At 35.5% G+C, this 26,750-nt stretch overlaps 1 long non-coding RNA gene across 2 annotated transcripts in view; it reads left to right on the forward strand.

The window, feature by feature from the left end:
- The window catches only part of LOC309660549, a 391,217-nt gene that overhangs the window by 345,291 nt on the left and 19,176 nt on the right, over nt 1-26,750 (forward strand). For both annotated transcript variants that reach the window (XR_014263452.1, XR_014263453.1), the window contains one exon: nt 16,793-16,959. This is a non-coding gene — a long non-coding RNA (uncharacterized lncRNA). The remainder of the gene's footprint in view (nt 1-16,792; nt 16,960-26,750) is intronic.

The following is a 26,750-nucleotide window of genomic DNA, read 5'->3' on the forward strand; positions in this document are numbered from 1 at the left end:
TCAAATATACGTGATTTTTTTCTAAAAAATTATTAAGACATTTAAAAACTACCAAAGCAAAGGATTTGGCCAGTAGAAATTGAAGTCCCCTCTTAAAGTCTTCAATGACAGGTGGGTTGAGGAAAAATACAAACTTCATCCTAGGACCTCTTTCTGTGATGGGAATGGTTATGAGGGGATTCCCAAGCAGAAACTCCAGCTAAGGGGTCAGAAAGGGGGAGTAGCAAAACATCTCTATCTCTTTGGATGGCTGGAGGGATACTTAATAAGCCTGTGAGCTACTGATAGATTGAAAGAATTACAGCAGGCAAATATTTTCAGCCTCACTATGTAGAAAGAAGCAGGGGCTAGGAGCCATAGCATAATATTCAACTACTCAAATGAAGAGTCATTAGACTTAAATAGACCAGTAGGGCCAATGGAACTCAGATGAAACCTCTCAGTGGCATAACTGACTTTTTGAGAGCAGCTAAAAGTTAAATGTATTTAAAATGCTAAGCTCTGTGACGGAATCTTTCTCTGGATACATTTCTGTGGAAATGGCTTTTTGAATGGGTGGAGCAATGGACTAACCTTAACTGAACAAGACTCCATATGTTTTTGGTACAGGAGTTGCATCAGTGAATCACAAAACGCAGTTAAGGAATTAACCATTTATAGTGCTGGGTACTAAGAATTTTTGTATCTGGCTACATAACATATTTCCTTTCCACAGGAGGCAGTTATGACAAATTAGAAGTCTGAAAATTTTCTGATGGTGTAAAGGCCCAGCTGTCACTGGGGAGATAGTGATCAGATTTCATAGCTGCGTGGTCCCGTGGCGCCATGGAGAGCTCCATATGGTCACCCAAATGTTCCAGCTAAATCCACTGAAAATTTCCAGTCTGAGTTTTACTTGTAAAGAATAAAACTCTCCTTGTATAAATTTATCATTATGTGCCTACCAGGAGAAAAAGTCTTGTTCACTGGTTACATTTTAAAAAATGGAAAAAATAATCCGCTTAAGAACAACTTTGTACAGCTGTTATGCTGGCTTCATGATAAACAGATAATGATGCACTCCTGGGAATTCACAGAATTTACTTTTTTTCAATTGTAGTATAACCTAAGGAAGGTGGACTTTTAAAGTGATCTATAGTGAATAACTAAAATCTGTGGAAATACCTACTTCTATGATAAAAACAATTTTATAAACCACTGTTCTCTCATTTCCCCAGAAAATCACCTCTGCTAAATTGTTAATGTGATTACGAAGTGCTGAGACACTTGTATGCATGTCAAAATGTCAGTTTAAGTCTTACCCAGTAATAAATGACAAATGCATAATTTATTGATTCATAAATGGCTATGTCCTTGGATGTATTCCATATAAGTAATTTGCTTAGAAACACATCTGGCTCATGAAGGTAACAACTGTTTTAAAGAAGGTCAGCTCTATATTTTAATGTTAAAGGAGGATATAGTGATCTTATTTGTTACACTTCTTTACTGAATCAAGAAAAGTTTTAGGTTTCATAGGTCCATCTTGGGTTTTATGATGTAAATAATATAGCAAAAACCTTTAAATGAAATTTCTAAATATTGAAAATATAAGCAATGGGCCAAATGTTACTTCATAAAATACTGTTTGGTTTTTACCGAAAACATCTGATGTAGCTAATTTTAATGATACACATCAGACTCTACTAGATTGAATATTTGTTTTTTATACAATGTATATGCAAGTATTTGGCATTTATTATTCAACATACAGGACTGTAATATTAATGAGGTTACTTCATATATTTAACATCTTTAATTAAAATTATTTTGCCATTAATTGTATATAGCCTGCATAACTCTTAGCATTCCTTGTGGTGGTTCTGAGCTCATACAAACATTTAAAATATTACCTTGCATTAATTATCTTATCCTTTATTTTCTCTGATAGAAGCAAAATATGCTTTTTAAAATACATTTCAAATATTATTCTGCTCGTGTACAAATAAGTGCAAATTAGAGAAAATACATTTTCAAAACCTTTTAATAAGCATCCAGGCACCTTTAACTTTACATTTCACCTTGCAGCACACACAAAATGTTTAATTATTTGAGGATTAATGGAGGTAGTTTATAATTAAGCTGAAGTATGAACTGATGTCATCATCTCAGTATGATGATATACATTTTTATGCCAAAGCACCTGTTGTTTTGGAAGGAAGCAGCTGATATCATTATCTGCACAGCCAGATAGCCCTGTTTCCTGCTGCTTAAAAAATTATCCTAAGGGTTACCTAAGTTGGAGTAATTCAGAATTTACGTTTTCATACCCAGAAGAGGACAGAATGGAGAAAATGACTTCTCCAGCAATCAAAGGAAGAGAAATTGAGAAACACACTGGGAAAAGGGAAGAAGGAAGAAAGGAAGAGCTTCAATTTAGGTGACCAGAGGATACTGCTACTCATCCCAGGGATGGCCTTCTTAATTCTTCTAAGAGCATGCAGAGTTTGCAAAAGAACAGCAATGGAAGCACTAATTTTATTAATATAAATGAAATGATGCATTCTTGGAGGAAGTGGAGGGGAAAACTATACAATTTTATACTTTAAGACAGAATGTAACAATATCATGTTTCTAAGTACTCATAAAAATGTTCCTATTTCTAAATTTTATGTGTAAAGAATCAGTGAACTACAGACAAGATTCAAGTAACCCAAATTATTATTTTCTCATGTCTGTTAGATAACCCTGCCCCTAAATGGTTTTCTGGTTTACTAGCTGACTGGTTGGTTTTTGTTATGCATTGATTAGGGTTCAGGCCATTGTAAGGTGAATGCCTATCAATATAAACACAACTACTATGTAAACATATCAGTCAGCATATTCATTTGCCCTTGCACTGGCTTCATCCCCAAACTGGGAAGAAATCACAAAATCTCCCAGCATGAGACAATTCTACAGTGTCCCACACTACCAAAACACTACCAAAACAATTTCCAGATATAATTTTGCCCATGCATATTGCTCCTACTATCTTCTATAAAAAGCTGTTGCATATTCAGTCCTCCCCTTTATTAAACATAACTTCTTCCTAACTTAGTTCTTCCTTCTTTCCCATTGGGACTCCTGGCCCTAATCAATACTGCCCATCTGCCATATTTTCTTCTATGCTATTTTTTTTTCTCTCCACAGGCTATCTCCATAATACCTATAGTCACTAGTTATTATTTCCCCAAAGATCACTGGTGTTGTTTATTAAACTATATTTCATTTCTATAAAAATCTCATGAGGTATTTATTATTATTATCTTAATATTAGAGATGAGGAAGCTGGGCTTTATAGAGTTAAAGTAACTTGCTCATGGTCACACAATTAGTTAATGATGGAGCTGATACTCAACTTTGGTCTGCCATATATAGAGTCCTGGGTCTTAATTCTACATTGTGTCCTTTCCAGTTTAACTTTTTTCTTCAAGTGTCCTTTCCGTTCCCTTTCTTTAACTAAACCTGACTCCTAATAGGTCAAGGATCAAGATGAGCCGTCGATTTGCTACTCACTGATACTTCTAGATCTGTATTCTGCCATTCTCACCCCACCACCTTTATTTCTGTAAAGCTGAGATAAGCCATGTTTCTTCTCCTATATTTTACATCTGTTTTCTACCGTCTTCCCTAAAGCTTGTAAACTTCTTCCTGAATTTTATCTGGCAGTCCTAGTAGCCATGCAAATATTGGGTTCTCAGTCACTCAACATTCTTAACTCCAATGACCTAGACTCCATTCCATTTCAGTCACAATTTGGGTTTCATCATCTTGTTTGGCTCATAAAATTTGAAATTCTGAAATACCTCTCTGACTATAAGATACTCTCTCTAAACTTATTTCATGCCCTATTTACTTTGTTCTTCATCTTCTCATGACCTCTAGTTCCTCACCCCTTTCATAGTACTTTATTCTGTTACTCCAGTTTTTAGGTCACTTGCACCCCAACTCAACTTGAATGCATTAACCTTGAGATTATTCATTTCAACTATTGCCTTACCACCAACCTAGAATCTTTTACTTCTGTGATCTTCCCTCTCATGTCAATCCCCAGCCTGTTTGCATATTTTATGTACTTCCATTTTTGCAGAATATCTGAAAATCATGATAATTCGGTCAATTACATTTTTAGGCTATCTAATCTCCGTGATACGGTCGTGCACCTAATTAAAAAAAATATTCTTTTTCTAAGTTTCTCAGTATCCAAACATTTTCCATTCTTACCAGTAATGTCACTACCCTCCCACTCTATTATTTCTAACTCTCTACCAGAGATTATTTTGCCTACCACTTCTCCCAAAAGATCAAAATAATGTTTAGTAGTATTTCAGTACTTTCCCCCTTCCTCTTCATCCTACCTTTTCTTGAGGGAAAAAATAGTTTATATTTTCCTTCCTAGTAATGAGGAGTGAGAACTTAGATTCCTATATCTTTGATCTCATCCTCTGTCGCTTTGCCAGTATTCTTTTTTTTTTTTTTTGCATTTTATATATTTCCATCATTATTAGTTGTGTGTCTTTCTTCCTTTAGCCCCAAACTTCTTCAAACTATAAATTATACTCACTGGTCTCACTTGTATTAGTTGGGGTAATTACTTCCAGCTACCTAACAAACAACCCAGAAAACATAGTTTGTTAATAAAAGTTTCCTGCTCACTCATGTCACAAGTCACTGCAGGTGGCTTTTTGAACCCTTTATTTTAGAAAAATTTGCAGGAAGCATATGGGTGGGAGTGCTTCTCCAACTGATAATTCAGAGATATTGTCTCCTTCCAACTGATGGTGCAAGTTGCCTAATGTGCAAGGATGTTACCTGAAGCATTGTTAGCAATGGCAAAATAATGGAAACAACTTAACTGTGGACCAAGTATTGGGACTGTTAAATATAATAGAATATTGTGCTATTATTAGAGAGAATAATGCAGCTTTTTATGTAGTGATATAAAAAAGATTCCAATATACTGTAGGACAAAAAACAAGGTGCAGAAGAGTGTTCATCATAAATTACTCTGTGTGTGGCTGTTTGTATGTGCATTCTCTGGAAGAAAACACAAGAAACTGATGACAGTGTATGTCACCAGTGGGAGAAATGGATAAATAGGAAACTAGGGGAAAAAGTGTTTTTCCATCATATATCCATTTGTAATACTTGACTTTTTTACCATATGTATGTACTACCTATTTCAAAAAGCAAATAAGTACAACTAATACAAATAGTGTTTTTAAAACAACACAAGCAAAAAGCAATGAAGATAAGGAGGCTACCAAGACAGAACTTATATCTTACCACAATAATATTGTCCTCAGTGTAAGAATAGATAGCCTTTACCAAGGTCACAAGAGAAGATTTGGTGTTCCAGTATTACCCAGTAGACTTATGTATCACTCAGTTTCCAACTGGATAAGCAGAATTCACTCAGCATATTTAAAATAGAGAGAATTTAATACTGAGAATTGGTTTTACACATGAGGGAGGAAGCTGAAAAACCAAACAAGTGACAGTGAGTTACCCTGCAGATTAACAACAGCTGGAAGCCACTGCCTCCCAGGCTGGAGGGGAAAAAAAAGGAGCTGGATGTGTCATAGCAGCACGTCACGAGGTAAGAGCTAAAACTGTCAAATGGGAGCTGGGGCCACAGAGAAGCCCCAGTGCTGCTAGAGATGCTTGAGTTAAAGGGGCAGAAATATCCTGGTCTCCCTCCCTTTCTTCAGCCCAGTCTTCAGTGCCTTCCACTGGCTGAATCAGGCAGGAAATCAGCTCACAGGGGAGGGTGGGAAATGAAAGATTGAGAGATTACTCTATCTGAGATACAAAACAGTACTGAATCTGAATGAAAACAAACTCAGGACCAGCTAGCTCCTCCTTTTTGTTACTCAGCAGCCATTCTGATTGCTTTGCCTATATATAAATTACATATTATAATGTCATGTTTCTGTCTAATATGAGGCAATCATCCATCATACAAACTGAGATGCTCTTGCCCTTTCTCCAACATCATATCCCTATCATACCCAGGATCTACAGGAAATTTCTAGTTCTGCCCATCAGGTCCAGATGTCACAGCTCATGGGGTCTGGTGACATATGAACTGAAATTGTAAAGTTATGCACCATTAACTCTCCTTATACAAAATAATAAGAAATGGGGAGGGGGAAATTTTAAAATATATATATAAAATCATTGAATATATATATTTATATAAAATATATAAATTGAATTTATATATATTGAATTTATATATATATATATATATATATATATATATATATATATATATATATAAAATACACACAGACACATGCATGCACAGCTGTTAGAGTCCTCGGTTCTGAAATTGGTTACGAGGGTGTCATTGATATTTATCGTTTCCTCTTCTCACTACTCATTCTATGTTACCCTTGTTCTCAGATCAGCTGATCAGTGTTCTTTACATAGAGAAGAATCCCAAACCTTAATTCCAGAAGTGTCTGAATCCTTAATGGTTTTGCCTTTATTGGACCAGCCTTTTTTTAATGAGCCAGGGAAGTAATGAGCTCCAGAGAATCCCACGGTACTTCTTGCTCTTATTTTAGAGCAGCGACCCAATTTTCCCTTGTTAATTTGGAACAGTCACCCCTACTAATATGATAACCTCGTCCTCATCACTGCCCTTTATTTCAGAGGCATTAGTCTTCGTGCTTCTGAAAATAGTCAGTTGGTAGAGTCAACTTCCAGTTTAATGGGCCCATTATTGTGTCTCATAGTAGACACTTGGACTAGGTTGCAGGAACTGAAAGAAAAATGTCTGTGAATGGGTTATTGTGTGTAATAGTGAGAGGGGCCCTTCTCACTTCTACTTCTTGGATTCAGAACTTATGGATGCTGGCTATGAAAGAACTAGCATCCTACTAAATGTGGCTGATTCAAAGAATATACTACATGCTATAGAAGAACATCTCAATTTCACCTGCTATTCCATCAAATATCATAACTGTCTTCAGTAGGCTATCCACCCTTATTTCAGGTCCACTGTGTCTGGGTGATAGGGTTTGTGATTCGATCAGAGAACTCCCTGAGTGTAAGCCCACTATTGCCCTTCCTTTGCAGAAAAATATGTTCCTTGGTCAGAAACAGTGTTATGTGGGATAACATCATAATGCATAGGGAATTCTCTCAGTCCACAGATGGCAGTGCTGACAGAAGCATGGTGGATATGGAAGAAAATTCATATCAATAACAGATGTTTAATCCAGTAATCCCACTTCTGGGTATATATCTAAAATAGCTGAAATCAGAATCTCAAAGAGATATCTGTACTTGCACATTCATTGCAGCATTATTCATAAATGCTAAGATGTGGAAACAATCTAAATGTCCATTGATGGATAAATGACTACAGAAAATGTAGTCTACACATACAGTGGAATAGAATGCAGCCATAAAAAAGGAAATTCTGTCATGCATTATAACATGAATGAACCTTAAGGACATTATAGAAAAAAAAGAGAATAAACGTTCATACCAGTGAGTAAAATTTACTTCTGTAATGTAAAAGGGCCAATGTCATCTACCTGCAATGGGTAGACCAGTACCTCTAGAAAATGGTGCAATACTAAACGTTCAGTATTGGCATCCATGCTTCAGAAACTGGACACTTATCAGAGACAGTAGTGAGATCAATCTTGATGAGGTAAAGTCCATGTTATTGAGGACATACATAGCCTACCTCCTAATGATACGGCCATTTTTATGGACATACAGACAAACAAACTCAGAATGGGTAAAAGACTAGGCTGCCAGTTCTGTGGCAGGATGTCTTGCCCTCATGATTACCGAAATCCTCCTTTGCAGTAGATGCCCTCAGGGGGACATGCATGAGACATGCATACCCATTTCGCAAAGTCTGTTAACCCCTCTCGACCTGCTTGCCATCAGTTTTCAATCTTATTCTTCTCAAGTCTCTGACCAATGAGGATAAATAATCATTATCATGAATCAGAATAGAACTTCATCTCAAGCTATCTCTCTCATTGGACCTAAAAATGAACAACCAGCTATAATGTCCAAAGTCTTAACTAACTATGGGAAGGTTGATCTTTACCACCATCCTCCAAGATCACCCCTAAGTGGGACTGTAATCTGGCAACAGTCCATATGCAGGCTGTGCTATGATATTGTGCAAATTCTGTGTAAACCAAGACCAACAATTTCTTCCTCCACCAGCTGGTCATAGAGAGCTCGTAACAGGCCATAGTTGTTGATTAATAGAGCAGCAGCAATGCAGCAGAAGTAGGTGTCATGCAAACATGTTTGTCTTTTCCTGCTACTGTACCTTCAGAATCTGTTCGAGCAAAACTTTATATGCCAATTCCATTTCATAATGTACTGCTGCTGCACATGTTCAACCTTAACATAGACACTTTTCAAGTTTATATATTCCAATTCAATTATCATTATAATTCTGCGATATATTCCACTGGACTTTGGGTCTGATCCTCTGTCATGTCTTCTCTGCTTCTACAGAAGATTAGATATTATTCTAAGATGCCCATAACATTTTTATGGTTCTCTAACTATGACATGAACAAAGAACTCGAAAACCGGAGTCTGTAATTTTCTTTCTGTAAATTCTTCAAAGCTGTCAGAAGCAGGTATTCCAAGGGGGGTACTTAAAATCATCATTACTACCAGACTGGTATGGAGCAGTTGTTACTTGCTTTCCCAAAGCCTTGCCTTTTACTCGCATTTCATTCCAAGAAATCATGGGCTCATCTAAGTAATTTAAGCCACTGCATGTCAGGCATTAAGATTATCCTATTTTCCACCTTCAAGGATGTCATTTTTATAATCACACTCAAATAGGGGAGAAATCTAATCCTGCAAACCCACCTAGAAAACCTGATACTTGGGATGACTTCTAAAAACAAGAAGTTGTCAATGAGGGAATAATAAGAAAAAGAAAGCCATTCTAGTCATGAACAGAGAGAAGTTAATGCAGTAAAATGGTTGCAAAAGTGACAGAAGAGGCTGAGAATCAAATTAGGGAGTGGTAGGGCCAGCCAGAGATTAACAGCAGGAACTCTTACCTGCCCTAGGATGAAGTGACTGAGAGATCAGAAGGTATTACTGAAAACCAGGGGCCCAGGAAAATCAGAAGGACTGGAGCCAAATATGAGACCTGCCTCTACACCATCAGAGGCAGAGTCAGAGGGAGAAAGCCCTGTAACATCTCCTTTCCACCCGTCTTTTAAAACTGGACAGAACATCCCAGTAGACAAACCCCAATGGAAAAGACTTAACGCAGGAGGCTGGGAGCCGCAGCCAGCAGAGATCAGCTTATTAGTGACTCAGCAGAGCAGGAGAAGGGCAAGGAACAGATCAGAGGGCAGACAGATTCAGAACCAGCACAAGGCATTTTTTTTGGTCACAGGTTCTGAGGTCAACATGTAAGGTAAAAATCTAGTATAGTAAAAGTTCATCTTGGAAATTCCTTAAGTTTCCCATAAAGCAGAACAAAATGTCTTTAAACACAAGAGGTGGCTTGGAGAGATGCTCACATCATAAGAGTTCTTAGGAGAATAGAGACCAACCAAAAGAAGCATATCACTGTGTCCTCTCCCTTCCACACTAAGAGAGATGTGTATATGGAGTGGAATAGCAGAGACAATAGTTGAATTAGAGAAAGTTAAATGTACATATGCTATGACACCATTATCATTTAAGCAACTGCATGAGTAAGACTTAGAATGAACAATAAAAGCCCTGAAGTAAAGAATGATCAGCCCACCTAATAGACACTAAATTGTATGTGTCAAATGATATGGATCTAATTATTCAACCAGGAGAATCCCAGGAGAAAAGGCCAGACACCTTAGTTTTACCCAGTAAAAAGGTCATTATCTTCAGAGTTGAGAGGCAAGGGGTGGGTCTGGCTTTAGAATGGAATTTATCTCTCTGATCAGTTTCTCGCACATCAGGAGCAGGAAATTAATCTGAAAGAGAAGTTTCTTCCAATTCTATAAAACACTAAGATCACAAACTTCTTCAGCTTGAGTCCTATCTTATAGACTATAACACAAATAAGAGACAGCTATTAGGATTGGTCAACGATTGCCCCCAAACTTGGGCACCATGAACTAGAAACACTGAGGGTACCAAGAAGAACACTAGCAGAACAGTGAGAATGATCACCATGGCTGGCAAAGCAACAATTTCTATAGTCAGAGATCTTAGTGCCCAGGAGAGCAGTAACTGAAAACAACAATAAGAATTCCGAGAAATATACAGGAAGAGTAAGTATATTGCAGAATATTGGGGTTCTTTGTTTTAAAATTTGCATTTTTACTAGTGTCACCTCATATGTATCCACAGGCTTATAAGGCCTAGAGAAATTTGGGGGGAGGCCCAGATAATGATATGTAGATTGGGCAAAATATGGGTAAGAAATTCCTTTGGCGGATTCTTCCTTAGTGAATCCATTTCCACCAGAGTGTGTTGTAGATTGCAAAGGCATTCTCCAAAATTCTATTTTTTTACCCTTTTCTTTTTTATTTTTCTCATTTATTGCTATGGCTTAGAACAATGGTTCTAAACCTAATGTGCACATAAAAAAAAACAAAAAAACAAAAAAACATGGAGAGCTTCTTTCTAATACTAACTACTCATCAGTACTGTTAACAGCCAGCCATTATGTGTCCCTGGTGTGACACACTGGGAGTCAAACTCACCCAGAATGTAAGATATTCTTGAAGACAACTGGCCTGTATTCCTCAGAGGATTCAACGTAATGAAGAACAGAGAGGGGGAGAGAATCTTCTAGATTAGGATAAACTAAAGACATATGAAAGCCCCATTAGTAATTAAATTTGATTAGATCCTGTATAGGAAAAAATAATATATAATTTCTAACATGTCATCCAATATAGTGCATATTTGAAGATAGTAAGTATACCATAAACAGTTATACCAGACTACAGGAACTAATGGGGCTGTCCCAGGCAAACTAGGATATTTTGTTTCCTAGTTATAAAGAACATTTTTCAGAGAATTAGGGAAATATAATTGTGGTCTGTACATTGAAAGATGTTATTAAATTATGTTAATTTTCTGAGGGGTGATGATGGAATCATGGTTATATAGGGAAATGTCCTTGTTTTTGGAAGATATGTATGTGTATACTGAAGTATTTGGAGATAAAGCATGACAATGTGTTCAGCCCTCTTTTAGATTGTTTGACAAAAGGGAATTGTGGGTGTGTGTCTGTGTGTGTGTGTGTGTGTGCGTGTCTGCGTTCTGTAAAAAAAGAGTTGGAGCTAGTGTAACATGTTAATAGTCAATTAAGATAAGAGGCTATATATTTCCATTGCACTGTTCTTTTAATTTTTCTATGGGTTAGAAATCCCCCACACCCCCACAAAAAAATGTCAACTAGTGGGAAAAAGAGAGGAAAATAAAAATAGATAATAAACTTTATGCTTGGGGAAAACAACAGAAAAAAACGCTGATTCCTAACTCCCTACTACAGCCCCCGTGATTTAGATTTAATTGATGTGGGATAAAATCAGGAACAATATATGTCAGTGGTTCTCAAACAGGTTTGAGAATCATTAGCTTTGACAATTAATTATGCACTGGTAACTTTTAGGCCATACTCACCACTCTTCTCTCTTGTGCTATAGTTCTGCAGTTCTAAGTGATGGATATCTTCATCGGTAGAGTTGTTTGGCCCCTAAAGATATAGTTGTCATCTTTCTTTACCATTCCCATTTCTTTCAAACATTCTCTATCCATTGCTTACCTACTTTTCTCTAATGGCACCTGAATTCTCCCAAGTATCTGAACTAAAATGCATTGAGTCATTTTTCTCCTGCCCCTCCCATCCAATCAGAATTAATACTGCCATCTCCTCTTTCCCATGGCCATCTTCATTACCATTATGCAAGACCTCATTATCTGTCTCACAGAATCATTACAAGAGTTTCATTGTTGGTCTCTCACTTCTTTGTTTTTAAATGTATTTTATTGACGTATAGTTGATTTACAGTGTTCTGTTAATTTCTGCTGTACAGCAAAGTGATTCAGTTATACATAGATGATAGACAGGCAGGTAGATATAGATATAGATAGATATTCTTTTTCATATTCTTTTCCATTATGGTATATCACAGGATATTGAATATAGTTCCCTGTGCTATACAGTAGGGCCTTGTTGTTTATCCATTCTATATATACTAGTTTGCATCTACTAACCCCAAAATCCCATTCTTTCCCTCCCTCACGTCCCCTTCCCCTTGGCAATCACAAGTCTGTTCTCTATGTCTATGGGTCTCTCACTTCTATTTTATCCCCTTCTCCAATCAATCCTATGCGCTACAACCAGAGTAAGTTTCCAAAAACCACACCTCAAAAACAACAACAAAACTTTCAATTATTCCCTGATACCTACTAAGTTAAATAAAAATTGTATTTCCTAACATTTAAAAGTCTCCATTGTTTTATCCCAACTTAAAATTTCAGGCTTATTCTCCAGAACCATATGCCTACCTTATATTTGAGTAGAAATCCAGACCTGCCTTTTCATGATCTGTACCCACCATATTGAAATTGTTCCTTGCACATTAACGCCTTCCTCTATAACTGCTTCTTCCAGGACAAGCATACTTCCTCCTACTAAAAGCCCCTATTATCTCCTTTTGGTTAATCCCCAGAGAGTTTCATTTATATCAAACCTCCTTTCTAACCTCTAATATTGGAAAGCTGAGGTCTTGCATCAGGAGAACCTCAGAATAGGTTCTTCACTTTATGCTTTCTTGTGTCTCTATCTTTACTTTCACTTACTCATTTCTGTTCAGAAAAGTGATGAGTTACATTGCTTACTTACAATTACCCAAGTTGATCTTTAGTTTTCAGACCTCCTTATCTGATCTTTCCAATGCCAACAAGGTATTAAACCTGAAAAAACTGCCAAAATGAATCTTCCGCTGAGTACATTCCTGGGCATCTAGTTCACATGTACTTCATAGGTCCCATAGCTTTGTCAAACTTTTGCCTCTCTTTCAGTCATTTTCTTCCTTTCACTATTATCAATCTCTCTCTATATATACTCTAAGCTTATTAAGGATAGGAAGTGTCTTTTCCATTTCTATATCTTATGCAATAATTAAAATTTTGCATACATGTTTTTGTTTGAGAAATGTATACTGACCTGAATCGAATAAGTGTTTTTAGTGATCTATACAAAATAGTGCTATGAAAAATTACAAAAAGTATTATGATTATTTTATTATTCTTTTTCAAAATAAAGTAAAATATTTTCATTTGAAATCACACTTGGTGAGTTACAGCTCAATTCTGTGCCAATACATTAAACTCTGAATCATGGAAAGAGTAAGAATGACAGAAACTGTTAGGCAGAATGAGGGTTTGTAGAAACTGGCTAGTAAATAAGAAATAATACTCTTTTTTATAAAACTAGTTTGAAACTGATATTTATTAAAATTTAAATTGATGAATGCTCCAAAACAGTACAAATAGAGCTGTAATTCCATCTTGCCATTCTAATGACAATGAAGAACTAAACTAAATGTTCTCTAACATTTTTTATACCACTATAACCTTTGGATGAAATTACAGTCTTGTGCTAAAGTGCATTTGAAGAAGAATATGCCTGCCCATATTAAATGTGCTATAGGGAAAAACAGTATTTGTAGTGAATATCTATGTAATATAATTATATAATCACCTGCTAAGTACATATGTGTTGCTATGATTGTTTAAAATATAAAGAGAAAGAAGAAAGAGAAAGGTTCTGTTTAATCTTAAAAAAAATGAGAGAGATGTAGTTCTCTATAGGGTTTTCAGGCTGTGAAATATGTTGTTATTTCTTTTGACAGCACAATTATTCTTAACATTTGACACTTCCACTCAAAATAAGAACTATTTTTCTTCTTTGTCTTCTGACCATATTTATAAATTTAATTGAACAAAATGTCAAAAAAGTAAAACATCATACAGAACCCAAAATGCAAGGTATAAAGCTACAGAATAGAAAAAAAAAGCCATCATCTGAAAATGAAAGAGATAGACCAAAGAGGAAATCAATGTTTAAAACTATTCTTTTTTTTATTATTTTTTTATTTTTATTTTTTAACATCTTTATTGGAGTATAATTGCTTTACAATGGTGTGTTAGTTTCTGCTTTATAACAAAGTGAATCAGTTATACATATACATATGTCCCCATATCTCCTCCCTCTTGCGTCTCCCTCCCACCCTCCCTATCCCACCCCTCTAGGTGGTCACAAAGCACCGGGCTGATCTCCCTGTGCTATGCGGCTGCTTCCCACTAGCTATCTATTTTACGTTTGGTAGTGTATATATGTCCATGCCACTGTCTCACTTTGTCCCAGCTTACCCTTCCCCCTCCCCGTATCTTCAAGTCCATTCTCTAGTGGGTCTGCATCTTTATTCCCGTCTTGCCCCTAGGTTCTTCCGATCATTTTTTTTTCTTTTTAGATTCCATATATATGTGTTAGCATACTGTATTTGTTTTTCTCTTTCTGACTTACTTAAAACTATTCTTATCTCAATCACATCTCATGATGTAAAAGACAGTTTTAAAAATAAATGAAAATCTCTATTGTAGAAGTGAACAGAAATAAAATTATGTTATCTAAACAAATTTGTCATAGGAACAGTGTATCTAGAATAAAATAAATTTTAACAGAAATCATGCATGAAATAATAAATTCTTCCAATAATGAATTACTGTTTTATTTTGTAAATAAAATATTAAGATATATTTTGGTTAAATGTATACTTTGCCATACATCAAATTATTTATATTTACTACTTAATCACTTTTCTTTGGGAGATTTTTCTCTGATTAGTTTTGTACATATTTATTTTAGAAAAATAAATTCTTGAATTCTGTAGTATTTCTTTCCATAAGTAAAAAGTATTCTTGGAATAGTTGCAGGCAATATTTTTTTACACTTCATGCAAATAACATACAATTTCCTTAGTGACTTGGGTAAATTTTACCTCAGTTTTTTTAGATAGTGATTTTTCATTTCTTATTTCAAATTACTATTTCTTTATGCTGTGAAAAATTTGGCATTGTAGAGGATGTAAATTATTTTTTTCTAAATAATTACCACCATCTTTTCCTCCACTATTGCCTTCAGTCGTAATTAGGCCCTGTTTGTACACACTTCCACAGCATATCAAAAAATATTTTCCTTTTAATCTCTCCTAAAGACTTTAATTTTTGTCTTATTCAATATCCTACCATCTGACCTAAAATATATTTCTGACTCCAGTTTTATCAAGTTTCTTAAAGTATCCATTTTAAATTCTGGGCTATCTAAGTTAATGGATAGTGAAAGATGTACTTTATATATGAATAGATACACACCATCCAGAGTCATTTCATTCATTCATTTCATTCACTCACATCTTTATATCCTACTGGTCAATAATCCTGTAAGGTCTACTGTCACAATATATCCAGACTCCAACCACTTCTCGCCATCTCTATCATGATTGTCCCCCAACTGGCACCACATTATCTCTCACCTGAATTATTATCCGGATTTCCTAACTGGTCTTCTGTCCTTGCCCACCCCCATACCCTATTCCCCACCCCTAATAGCTTATTCTCAACCTACTGTCAAAGTATAAATCAATTGTCTCCATTCTTTTTTCATTCATGGTGAAATCAATGTCTTAACAATTGCCTAAGTGGCTGTGAATGATCTGACCTCCATTGCCTCTCAGACCTCATTTCTTACCAATCTTCCCTTCTCTCCTTCTACTTCAACCACGCTGACTCCTTGCTCTTCCTGTGGCACACCAGATTTACTCCCCCTTCAAAACTTTTGCATCTAAAGGAGTAAACAAAATGTTTTCTTCACATCAGGTTCAACAAAACCTTGTAAGTGTCACTACAGTCAGCTTTGTCTCACATTTGTCCAAATGTGTATTGAGTTCCCACTAATTGCCAACTACTCTGATAAAACTATGAAATACAAATATGCAAAAAAAGAAATCACTTTCCTGAAGGAGCAAATGTTCTAGTGGAAGTGATCAATGATAAGGACAAGGAGCTATGAACCCAGAAGGATATGTGTCTGTACATACTGTAGATGCCAAAGCTTCCCAGAGGAGTTCAACCTTGAAGGATTAGCAAGGGTTATAAAGGCTAAGAAGGAATTCAGGCGGAAAGAATAAGCAAAGGCACAGAATTCGTAGAGGATGTAATCTCTTTGGAAAACTGCAAGTTAGGGTCCTCTTGCAATTAATTGACAATAGGGCTCTGACAAATGATAAGACTGAAAATAGAGGCAAGGGAAGAAAGCAAGGGGGGTTTTATACATATATACACTTATTCTTACATTAATGCAATGATTTTTATATGCCATACACTGTACTAGGTTCTGGGGAACACTGTAGTGACCAAAAACGTATAGGTTTTACACTCATATTGTTTAAAATATAGTGGGAGAAGTAGACGGTGGTATGAGAATGCCCAGAAGCAAGCCTAAAAATCAGACTTGGAAAATTAACAAACACTTTTGCAAAAATTTGAAATCAAAGGAGAAATCTGAAGTCCACACAGGCATTAGCCACTGTAATAGGCTGAAATGTGTCCCCTCAAATTCATATGTTGAATACCTAACCTCCTGTACTTCAGAATGTGACTGTATTTGGGGATAGGGCCTTTAAAGAGGCAATTAAGTTAAAACAAAGCTGTTAGGGAGGGCCCTAATACAATCTGACTGGTGTCCTTATAGGAACAGGAAACTTGGACACACTGAGAGAAACCAAGGGTGTGCAAGCACAGAGGGATGACCACGTGATGATTCAGCAAGAGAGTGGCCATCTGCAAGGCAAGAAGAGAGGCCTCAGAAGAAACCAAACCTGCCAGCACCTACCTCTTGGACTTCTAGCCCCCAGAACTGTGAGAAAATACATTTCTGTTCTTTAAGTCACCCAGTCTGTGATATTTTGTTATGACAGCCATAACAAACTAATACAGCCAGATAAAGGAGGTGGGTAGTGGGAAGAGAATTCTAGAATGAGGCAATGATGTAGGAGTAGGTTTGGAGGTAAGTTATGTCTGAGGACTAAAAAGTGTTCCATAAGCTTAGACGATAAGTGGAAGAAGAAAACATTGAGAAATGAGACTAGAGCATTACTGTCTCCAGGGACGAGATCATCCACGACTGTGAGAATGAAAATGAGATTGGGCTTTTGCTTAAATCAATGAGAAGCCACTGAAGGGTATTATATAGGGGAGGAAGATTGGCAGGAGTGAGTTTGAACTTAAAAAGAAGTGCCCTGATGGCAGAATGGAGAGTGGATTGGGGAGGTGGGGTGGAGAACAAAGCTGGGGGAGAGAATACCAATCAAAAGCCACTGCTCAGTTAAGAAATGATGGTGGCATTGACTAAAATACTAGCAGTTGAGATCAAGAAAGATGAACAGATTTAAATGATGCTTCTCTCAGGAGGAATTGAAAGTTTTCATCACTGATTAAAATTTGGGGGGTAGGAAGGCAGAAGAATGAGTCACAGATTCTATCCAGGGTTCTGGCTCCACATGGGAGGAGGGATATGACATTCACTGAGATGTAGGAACACAATGAAAGATACTGACAAGTGACAATACTGAGTTCAATCAAGTCTAAACTTTTGAACTTGAGGGCCATGAAAGTAAGGTTGCCCAATAGACATGTGGATATATGAATCATAAGCTTCAGAAAGAGATTATAGGATAGAGTTAAGATATATAGATTTGGGAGTCATCTATAGATGGTTTTTGAAGCCATGTGAATGAATGGAACAACAAATGACTATAAGAAAAAAAGGCCTAGGAAGGAACATGAATATTTAAAGGAAAGGCAGAGGATAATGGGCCCATGAAGAAGGATAGACTACAGCCTGTGACATGTGAGAAAACCAAGTCAGCAAGACAGCGGATAATGTTTCAACAGTGTCAGATGATGCAGAGAGATCAGTAAGGCAAAAATTCTTTTAGCCAACAAGGAGCTTTTGCTGATCTTAGATAAAGTTTATGCAGGAGTTTGGTGGACTTAAAAACTAGATTGAAATGTTTTAAATGTGTGTGTGTAAGCGATCTTAACGGCAGGGTGTAAGTGATTAAAGACTGTAAATACAGACGTGAGATGTTGGGCTATAAAAGGGAGATAAGAGAATTGTCACTGGAGACAGATGTGGGATAAAGGAAGATTTTGTTTGTTTTTTCTAAGATGGAAGAAACATACTGTGTTCAAATGTGAATGGGAAGGGGCCAGAGAAGAAGAAATATTCAAAATTAATAATGAGATAGCACTGATATCAGCATAGCATGTTTATTTTATACACAGCTCTGTTTTAGGTACTTTACTCAAAATAAATCATTCAATACTAGGGTGAATTATTATTCTACTTTAATAGACGAGAAAACATAGTCATAGAGATGATGAAGTTGTAATCATCTTTCCAAAGTTGTCCATCTTATAAGTTAAGAGAGTCAGGATTTGAAACCAGGAAATCTGCCTTCAGAAGTTACCATATCTCTGAAAGCACAGTAGATAAGATACCTTCAAGGGGTCACCTGGAAACATCAGGGCATGACTGAGGTTAGAGATCATGAGTTTTGCTTGAAATAATCTGTAACAGCCACCTTTGCTCTTAGGGAAGAAACATGTAACTCCCAGAGGGAAACTGTATGAGTATGGCTTTTCTCATTTGGAGGAGTCAAGCAGAGAAGCCAGTTAATTAATTAACTTAGAGGTGAAGTCAGGCAAGATAAGATCATATTTTTGTATAATAATGCATGGATTATTATTGTATAAGGAGTAGGGACAAAGTAATGTTAAAGAGCAGAATTCTGTTTTTCCAATCGACTAGGCAGTCTTTAAACTCAAAGCTCATTATTCTGGTGGTAAGTTATATTTTGAGGTACTTTAGAAGAAAACTTGGCCACAATTCTATTTCATGATAGAAGAAACCAACTGCCTCTTCTGGAAAAGAAGAAAGCTAGCACCTCCCTCCTTTAGGGTTATCAGAAGTCGGTGCAGGTGAGAGCTCCTGTTAGAGCTATCTTAAGCCTAAAGAAGCAAAGATTGCAAGGAACAAGAACAGATGGGGATCCAAATTCTATCATCAGTATTGAGTCCTAAAGGAAAAGTTTAAATAAAGGACTGCAGAAAGAACAGCAGGATGGGAAAAGGGACAGAAGAGTTATGTAAGAATTTACATTCTAAAGTTTTAATCACAAAGGCAAGAATAGGGGTGAGAGAAACAAAGACACAAATCATGTGTGGTTTAGGAACCTTTCTCTGAAATTTCACTGAGCTGCTTAAACATTTATTGAAGTCCAGTCTAGAGAAAAAAAGTTGGAGCGATATTTGAAAACTTGTTAGTGTTTCTTCTCCCTCCACTTTGCTGTCAGCCATGGTTGCCTGAAGGACTACTGTATGACCCATTGTGAAATTCTAGAAGAAAAATATCAATCAGAAAATAACAGCCCAGGCTTATATATCATACATCTAAAACATAGGTGAAGAGAATGGAGGATATTTGCCAATCATCCTCTGCCCAAAGCCAGCTCCCCTTCATGCTGTACTACTCATTACAAACATCGTGGTTTAATCATCTGGGAATTATCTTTCTACTTGACATTTTACACTCAATTATTCCATCTATAATCATTTATCTTTAAGACTGTTTTAGAACAGTTTTAGTTTTATAACAAAATTGAGAGGAAGGTACAGAGATTTTCACATATCCACTGCCCCATACATTCATAGCCTCCCCCATTATCAACATCAGTCACCACAATGTTACATGTTTACCTAGGATGGTCCTACTGTGACACATCATAATCATCAAAGTCCATAGTTTATATTAGGGTTCCAAGGGTTTGGACAAATGTGTGATATATGATGACATATTCATCAATATAATGTCATACAGATTATTTTTACTGTCCTAAAAATCCTCTGTGCTCTGCCATTCCTCTCTCTATCCCCCATGCCCCACCTCTGGCAACCACTGATTTTTTATTGTCCCATAAGTTTGCCTTTTCCAGACTGTCATATAGTTGAGATCATACAGTATGTAGCTCTTTCAGATTGGCTTCTTTCACTTATTAATATGCAATTAAGTGTCCTCCCCATCTTTCATGGCTTGATAGCTCATTTCTTTTTAGCACTGAATAATATTCCATTGTCTGTATGTACCACTGTTTATCCATTCACCTACTAGAGGACATCTTGTTTGCTCCCAAGTTTTGGCAATAACGAATAAAGTGGCTATTAACATCTGTGTACAGTTTTCTGTGTGGACATAAGTTTTCAACTCATTTGGGTACATACTAAAAAGTACAATTGCTGGATCATATGGTAAGATTATGTTTAGTTTTATAAGAAACCATAAAACTGTCTTCCAATTTACCAGTACCATTTTGCATTCCCACCAGCAATGAGAGTTCCTATTGCTCCAAAATCTCTCAAGCATTTAGTGTTGCCAGTGTTTTGGATTTTGGCCATTCCAATAGATGTGTATGGTATGTCACTACTGTATTATTTTGCATTCACCTGATGACATATTTGCCATCTGTATTTTCTCTGGAGTGGTGTCTGTTAAGGTCTTTGGCTCACTTTTAATCAGGTTGTTTTCATATTGCTGGATTTTAGGAGTTCTTGGTATATTTTGGATAATAATCTTTATCAGGTGGGTCTTTTGCAAATATTTTCTCCCAGTATGTGACTTGACTTCTAATTCTCTTGATATTGTCTTTCAGAGAAGTGTTAAATTTTAATGAAATTAAACTTACCAATTTTTTAAATAGATCATATATTTGGTGTTGTGTCTAAAACTGCATCACCATCCCCAAGGTCATCCAAGTTTTCTCCTATATTAGCTTCTAAGAGTTTTATAGTTTTGTGTTTTACATTTAAGTCTGTGATCCATTTTAAGTTAATTTTGTCAAGGGTGGAAGGTCTGTGTCTAGATTTATTTTTTGCATGTAGACGTCTAGTTGTTGCAGCACCATTTGTTGAAGAGACTATATTTGTTCGATTGCGTTGCCTTTGCTCCTTTATCAAAGATGAATTGACTGTATTATTTATGGGAGTCTATTTCTGGGCTCTATTATGTTTCATTGATCTATTTGTCTATTCCTTCACCAATACCACACTGTCTTAATTACTGTAACTTTATAGTAAGTCTTGAAATCAGGTAGTATCAGTCCTCCAACTTTGTTTTTCTCCTTCAATATTGTGTTAGCCATTCTGAGTCATTCGCATTCTGCATATAAACTTTAGAATCAAATTTTGGTATTCATAAAGTAGCCTGCTAGGATTTTGATTGGGATTGCATTGAATCTATAGATGAAATTTGGGAAGAACTGACATCTAGACAATATTCAGGCTTCCTGACCATGAACATGGGGTATCGCTCCATTTATTTAATTCTTCTTTGATTTTGTTCATTGGAATTCTGTAGCTTTCCTCATATAGATCATGTACATATTTTGTTAGATTTTTACCAAAGTATTCCATTTTGGGGGTACTAATGTAAACAGTATTGTGTTTTTTATTTTAAACTCCATTTATTCATTAATGATATATATATATATATATATATGAAAGCAACTGACTTTTGCACATTAACCTTGGATCCTGCAACCTTGCTATAATCACTTATCAGTTCCTGAAGTGTTTTTGTCTATTCTTTCAAATTTTCTACATAGACAATCATGTCATCTGCAAAGAGACAGTTTTATATCTTCCTTCCCAAAACCTATATACCTTTTATTTCTTTTTCTTACCTTGTTGCATTAGCAAGGACTTGCAGTACAATATTAAAAAGAAGTGGTAAGTACCAGTACAAGGCAAGGGGACATCTTTGCTTTGTACCTTATCTTAGTGGGAAAACTTCAAGTTTCTCACCACAAAATATGTTAAAAGCTCTAGTATTTTGTAGATATTCTCATTATCAAGTTGAGGAAGTTCCCTCTTATCCTAGCTTACTGAAAATTTTTATCATGAATGGGTGCTGGATTTTTATCACATTCTTTTATTGCATCTATTGATAAGATCATGTAATTTTCCTTTGTAGTTTGTTGATGTGATGGATTGCATTAATTGATGTTTGAATGTTGAACCAGCCTTGCATACCTGGAATAACTCCCACTTGGTCATGGTGTATTATTCTCTTTATACTCTTTTGGATTAAATTTGCAAATATTTTGTTGAGGATTTTTGCATTATGTTCGTGAGAGATATTGGTCTGTAGTTTTCCTTCATTGTAACGTCTTTGTCTGGTTTTGGCATTAGGGTAATGCTGGCCTAATAGAATGAGTTAGGAAATATTCCCTCTGCTTCTGTCCTCTGAAAGAGATTGTTGAAAATTGGTATAATGTCTTCCTTAAAAGTTTGGTAGAATTCATTAATAAGTCCATCTGGTCCTTGTGCTTTCTGTTTTGGAAGGTTGTTAATTAATAACTCAATTCCTTTAATAGATATAGGCCTATTCAGATCATATATTGCTTCTTATGTGATTTTTGGCAGATTGGCTGCTCAAAGATTTAGTTCCTTTCATCTAGGTTATCAATTTTGTACACATAGTGTTATACATAGTATTCCTTTACTAACCTTTTAGTTTCCATGGAATCTGTAGTGATGACCCCTCTCTTTATTTGATATTAGTAATTTATATCCTCTCTCTTTTTTTCTTAGCTAGCCTGGCTAGAGGTTTATCAATTTTATTAATCTTTCAAAAAATCAGTATTCATTTTATTTTCTCTATTGATTTTCAATGTTCAATTTCATTGATTTCTGCTTTAATTCTTATTATGTCTTTTTTCTGCTTACTTTGGATTTAATTTGTTCTTCTCTTTCTAATTTCCTAAGGTGTAAATTTAGATTATTGATTTTAGGTATTCTTTTCTTAAATACATATTCAATGCTATAAATTTTTCTTTAGAGGAAGAAAAGGAAGGAAGCACTGCTTTTGCTGCATCCCATAAATTTCAATAGCTTGTGTTTTTATTTTCATTTAATCAAACTATTTTTAAAACTTCTCTTGCAATTTATTTTTTAACCCATATGTTATTTAGAAATGTGTTGTTCAATCTCCATGTGGTTTGGGATTTTTTCAGTTATTTTTCAGTTATTGATTTCTAGTTTAATTCCATTGTGGTCTGAGAACAGACATTGTATGATTTCTATTATTTTAAATTTGTTAAGGTGAGTTTTATGGCCCAGAATGTGGTATGTTTTGATAAATGTTCCATGAAACCTTAAGAAAAATGCCATTTTCTGATGTTGATAGATGTATTAGTCTATAGATGTTAATTATATCCAGTTGATTAATGGTGATATTGAATTCAGCTATGTTTTTACTGATATTCTGCCTTGCTGGATCTGTCTGTTTCTGAGAGGGGTGCTGAGGTCTCCAACTATGATAGTGGATTTATCTATTCTCCTTACAGTTCTCTCAGTTTTTGCCTCATCTGTTTTGACAATATTGTTAGGCATATACATGTTAAGAATTGTTATGTCTTCTTGGAGACTTGACCCTTATCATTATTCAATGCCCTTCTTTATCCTTAATAACTTTTCTTGCTATGAAGTGTACTATGTCTAAAATTAATGTAGCTACTCTTACTTTCTTTTGATCAATGTTAGCATGGTATATTTTTCTCCATCCATTGATTTTTTTATTTATATGTGTCTTCATATTTAAAGTGGGTTTCTTATAGACAACATATAGTTGAGTTGTGTTTTTGATCCACTGTTTTTAAATTGGTGCATTTATATCATTGACATCGCAAGTGATTATTGATATAGTAATTGAATTAATATCTACCATATTCACTACCATGTTCTATTTGTTGCACTTGTTCTTTATTCCTATTTTTGTCTTCCACTCTTTTTCTGCCTCTTGTGGTCTTAATTCTGCATTTTGTATGATTCTCCTTTCTCTCATTTCTTGCCATATTACTTATACTTCTATTTTTAACATTTTTTAGTTGTTGCCCCAGAATTTGCAATATACATTTATAACTAATCTAAGTCTACTTTCAAATACCACTATCATTTCCTGGCAGTGTGAGTACCTTATAATAACAAAATAAGCCTAAATTTTTTGTCCCATTTCTTTTATTATTGCTGTCATTCATTTCACTTATATGTAAGCATACATAAGCATATATATGATATTTGATATACAAATAAACATACATAATTGAATACATTTTGCTATGATTATTTTGAACAAACTGTTATCTGTTAGATCAATTAAAATAAGAAAAATAAAAGTTTTTATTTTGCCTTCACTTATTCTTTCTCAATGCTCTTCCTTTTTTTCTGTAGAACTGAGTTTCTGATTTATATCTTTTTAAAAATTCTTTTAACATTTCTTGTAAGGTAGATCTACGAGAAACAAATTCACTCAAGTTTTTGTTTATCTAAGAAAGTCCTTTATTTCTTCTTTACTTTTGAAGGGTAATTTCAGAGGGTACAGAATTCGAGGCTGGTGAGTTTTTTCTCTCAATGTTTTAAATATTTTAACTCACTCTCCTTGATTGCATCATTTATGAGGAGAAGTTGGATGTAAACTTTATCTTTGTTCCTCTATAGGTAAGGATTTTTTCCTCTCTCTGATTTCTTTCAGGATTTTTTTCTTTACCTTTGATTTCCTATAATTTGAAAATGATAAGTATTGGGGGTTTTTTGACATTTATCTGTCTTGGTAGTCTCTGAGACTCCTGGATTTGTGGTTTGGTGTCTGACATTAATTTGGTGAACTTCTCAGTCATTATTGGCTCAAATATTTTTATCTGTCCCTTTTTCTCTTCTAGTATTCTACTGCATATATGTTACACCTTGGATTTTCTGGGGTTTTTTTTTTTTTTTTTTTCAGTCTTTGTTCTCTTTCCTTTTTGGTTTTCAAGGATTCTATTGATAGATCTTGTAGCTCAGAGATTCTTTCCTCAGCTGTGTTTAGTCTACTAATAAACCCATCAAAGGCATTCTTCATTTCTGTCACAGTGTTTTTGATCTCTAGCATTTCTTTTTGGTTCTTAGGATTTCCATCTCTCTGCTTACACTGCCCATCTATTCTTTCCTGGTATCTATTCATTAGAGCCCTTAGCATATTAATTATAGTTTTTATTTAATTCTTAGTCTGATAATTTTAACATCCCTGCCATGGCTGGTCTTGATGCTTGCTGTGTCTCTTGAATTGTGTTTTTTGCCTTTTGGTATGCTCTGTAATTTTTCTTTATATCTGGACATGATGTAAAAGTAAAAGGAACTGCTGTAAATAGGCCTTTAATAAGGAGGTGGTGAGGTGTCGGGGGAGGGGAAGCATTCTGTAGTCCTATGTTTAAGTTTCAGTATTTTAGCGAGCTTATGCCTCTGGACTGTGAACCTCACAAATGTTTCTTAAGTTTTCTTTTTTTCCCTCCTTCCTTAGGTGGAATAGGAAGGCTAGACCGGGCTGGAATTGGGTATTTCACTTCTCTCTCATGGAAGATTAGAGCCAGCTGGAGTTGGCTATTTCCCTTCCCCAGGCCAGTTAGATTAAGTGTAGGATCACTTTAACTAGTTTCCCCTGAGGACAGGCCTTAATAAGAAGAGTCGAGTTTTTTCTCTCATTGTTCTGGTGTATTTTAAAATGGCTCCTTTCCCTCTCCCCCTGAAGGAAGACTAAGCGGATTTCTCTCCAATGTATACTGTGGGAATCTGGTCAGATTCCTGGGGGTAAATGTCACAGTATTGTGGGTACCCTCCATGACTGAATTCCCTTGGAGTTTTTAACTCTCAGAGTTGTCTGCACTGAGCCTCCAGCAATTCATCAATTACGGTTCTGTTTTTCCTACCTGGGCACTGGTTCCAGTGGTATTTCCAATCATGACTCTCTGCTCTGGTAAGTTTTGACTCCCTGTATTCCCTTGTCTGTTTCTGCAATCTTGGAGACAGTGATTTCCTCTGTGTCTTCTCCTCTCTTATGGATCCAAGAAGAGTTGTTAATTTTTCAACCTGTTCAGCTTTTTACTTGTTAGAATGGAGGGGCAAATTCTAAGCTCCTTACTTGAGGAACCAGAAATCAGAAACTTTTAAAATAAGAATCTTCTGTAATCTTTTTAAGTAAGTATTTTTATGATATTAAGTAAATACTTGTGAAAAGATTTGGACAATATGTAGGATTATTAAAATAAAAATTAATGTGTAATTCCACCAATGAGTGGTAACCATGGAAACCTTGGGGTACTTAACAGTCACACATGTCCACATCTATAATCACATTGCACAAACATCTTGAAATCCTCTCCAATTATTTGTTACATGAGCATGCTCCAATGTTACTAAAAAGTCTGAAGACATTGTTTAGTATCTATATAATACCTCATTCAAGTAATATTCTGTAATTTATTCAACCATTTTCCTATTGTTGGTCATTGAAGCCATTTAAAATTTTTCACTAATCAAAATAACCTAGCAATGAATATCCCTATAATTAATACTTCATTTCTGATTGTCTTCTTAAAATATTTTCCTAGAATCAAACTATTGCGTGAAAGAATTCAAACTTTCAAAATCTCTTAATGAATTAGTAAATCTCTTTACAGAAAAGCTGACAATTTACCCTCTCACCTGAAGTGCATTAGAGAGAATTGCTCATCCATTGAAAGAAGAAAACATTTATTTAAAATCAAAAGAAGCTGGCTTTA

Source organism: Balaenoptera physalus (assembly GCF_965194825.1).
Source record: "Balaenoptera physalus genome assembly, chromosome: 4".
NCBI lineage: Eukaryota > Metazoa > Chordata > Mammalia > Artiodactyla > Balaenopteridae > Balaenoptera > Balaenoptera physalus.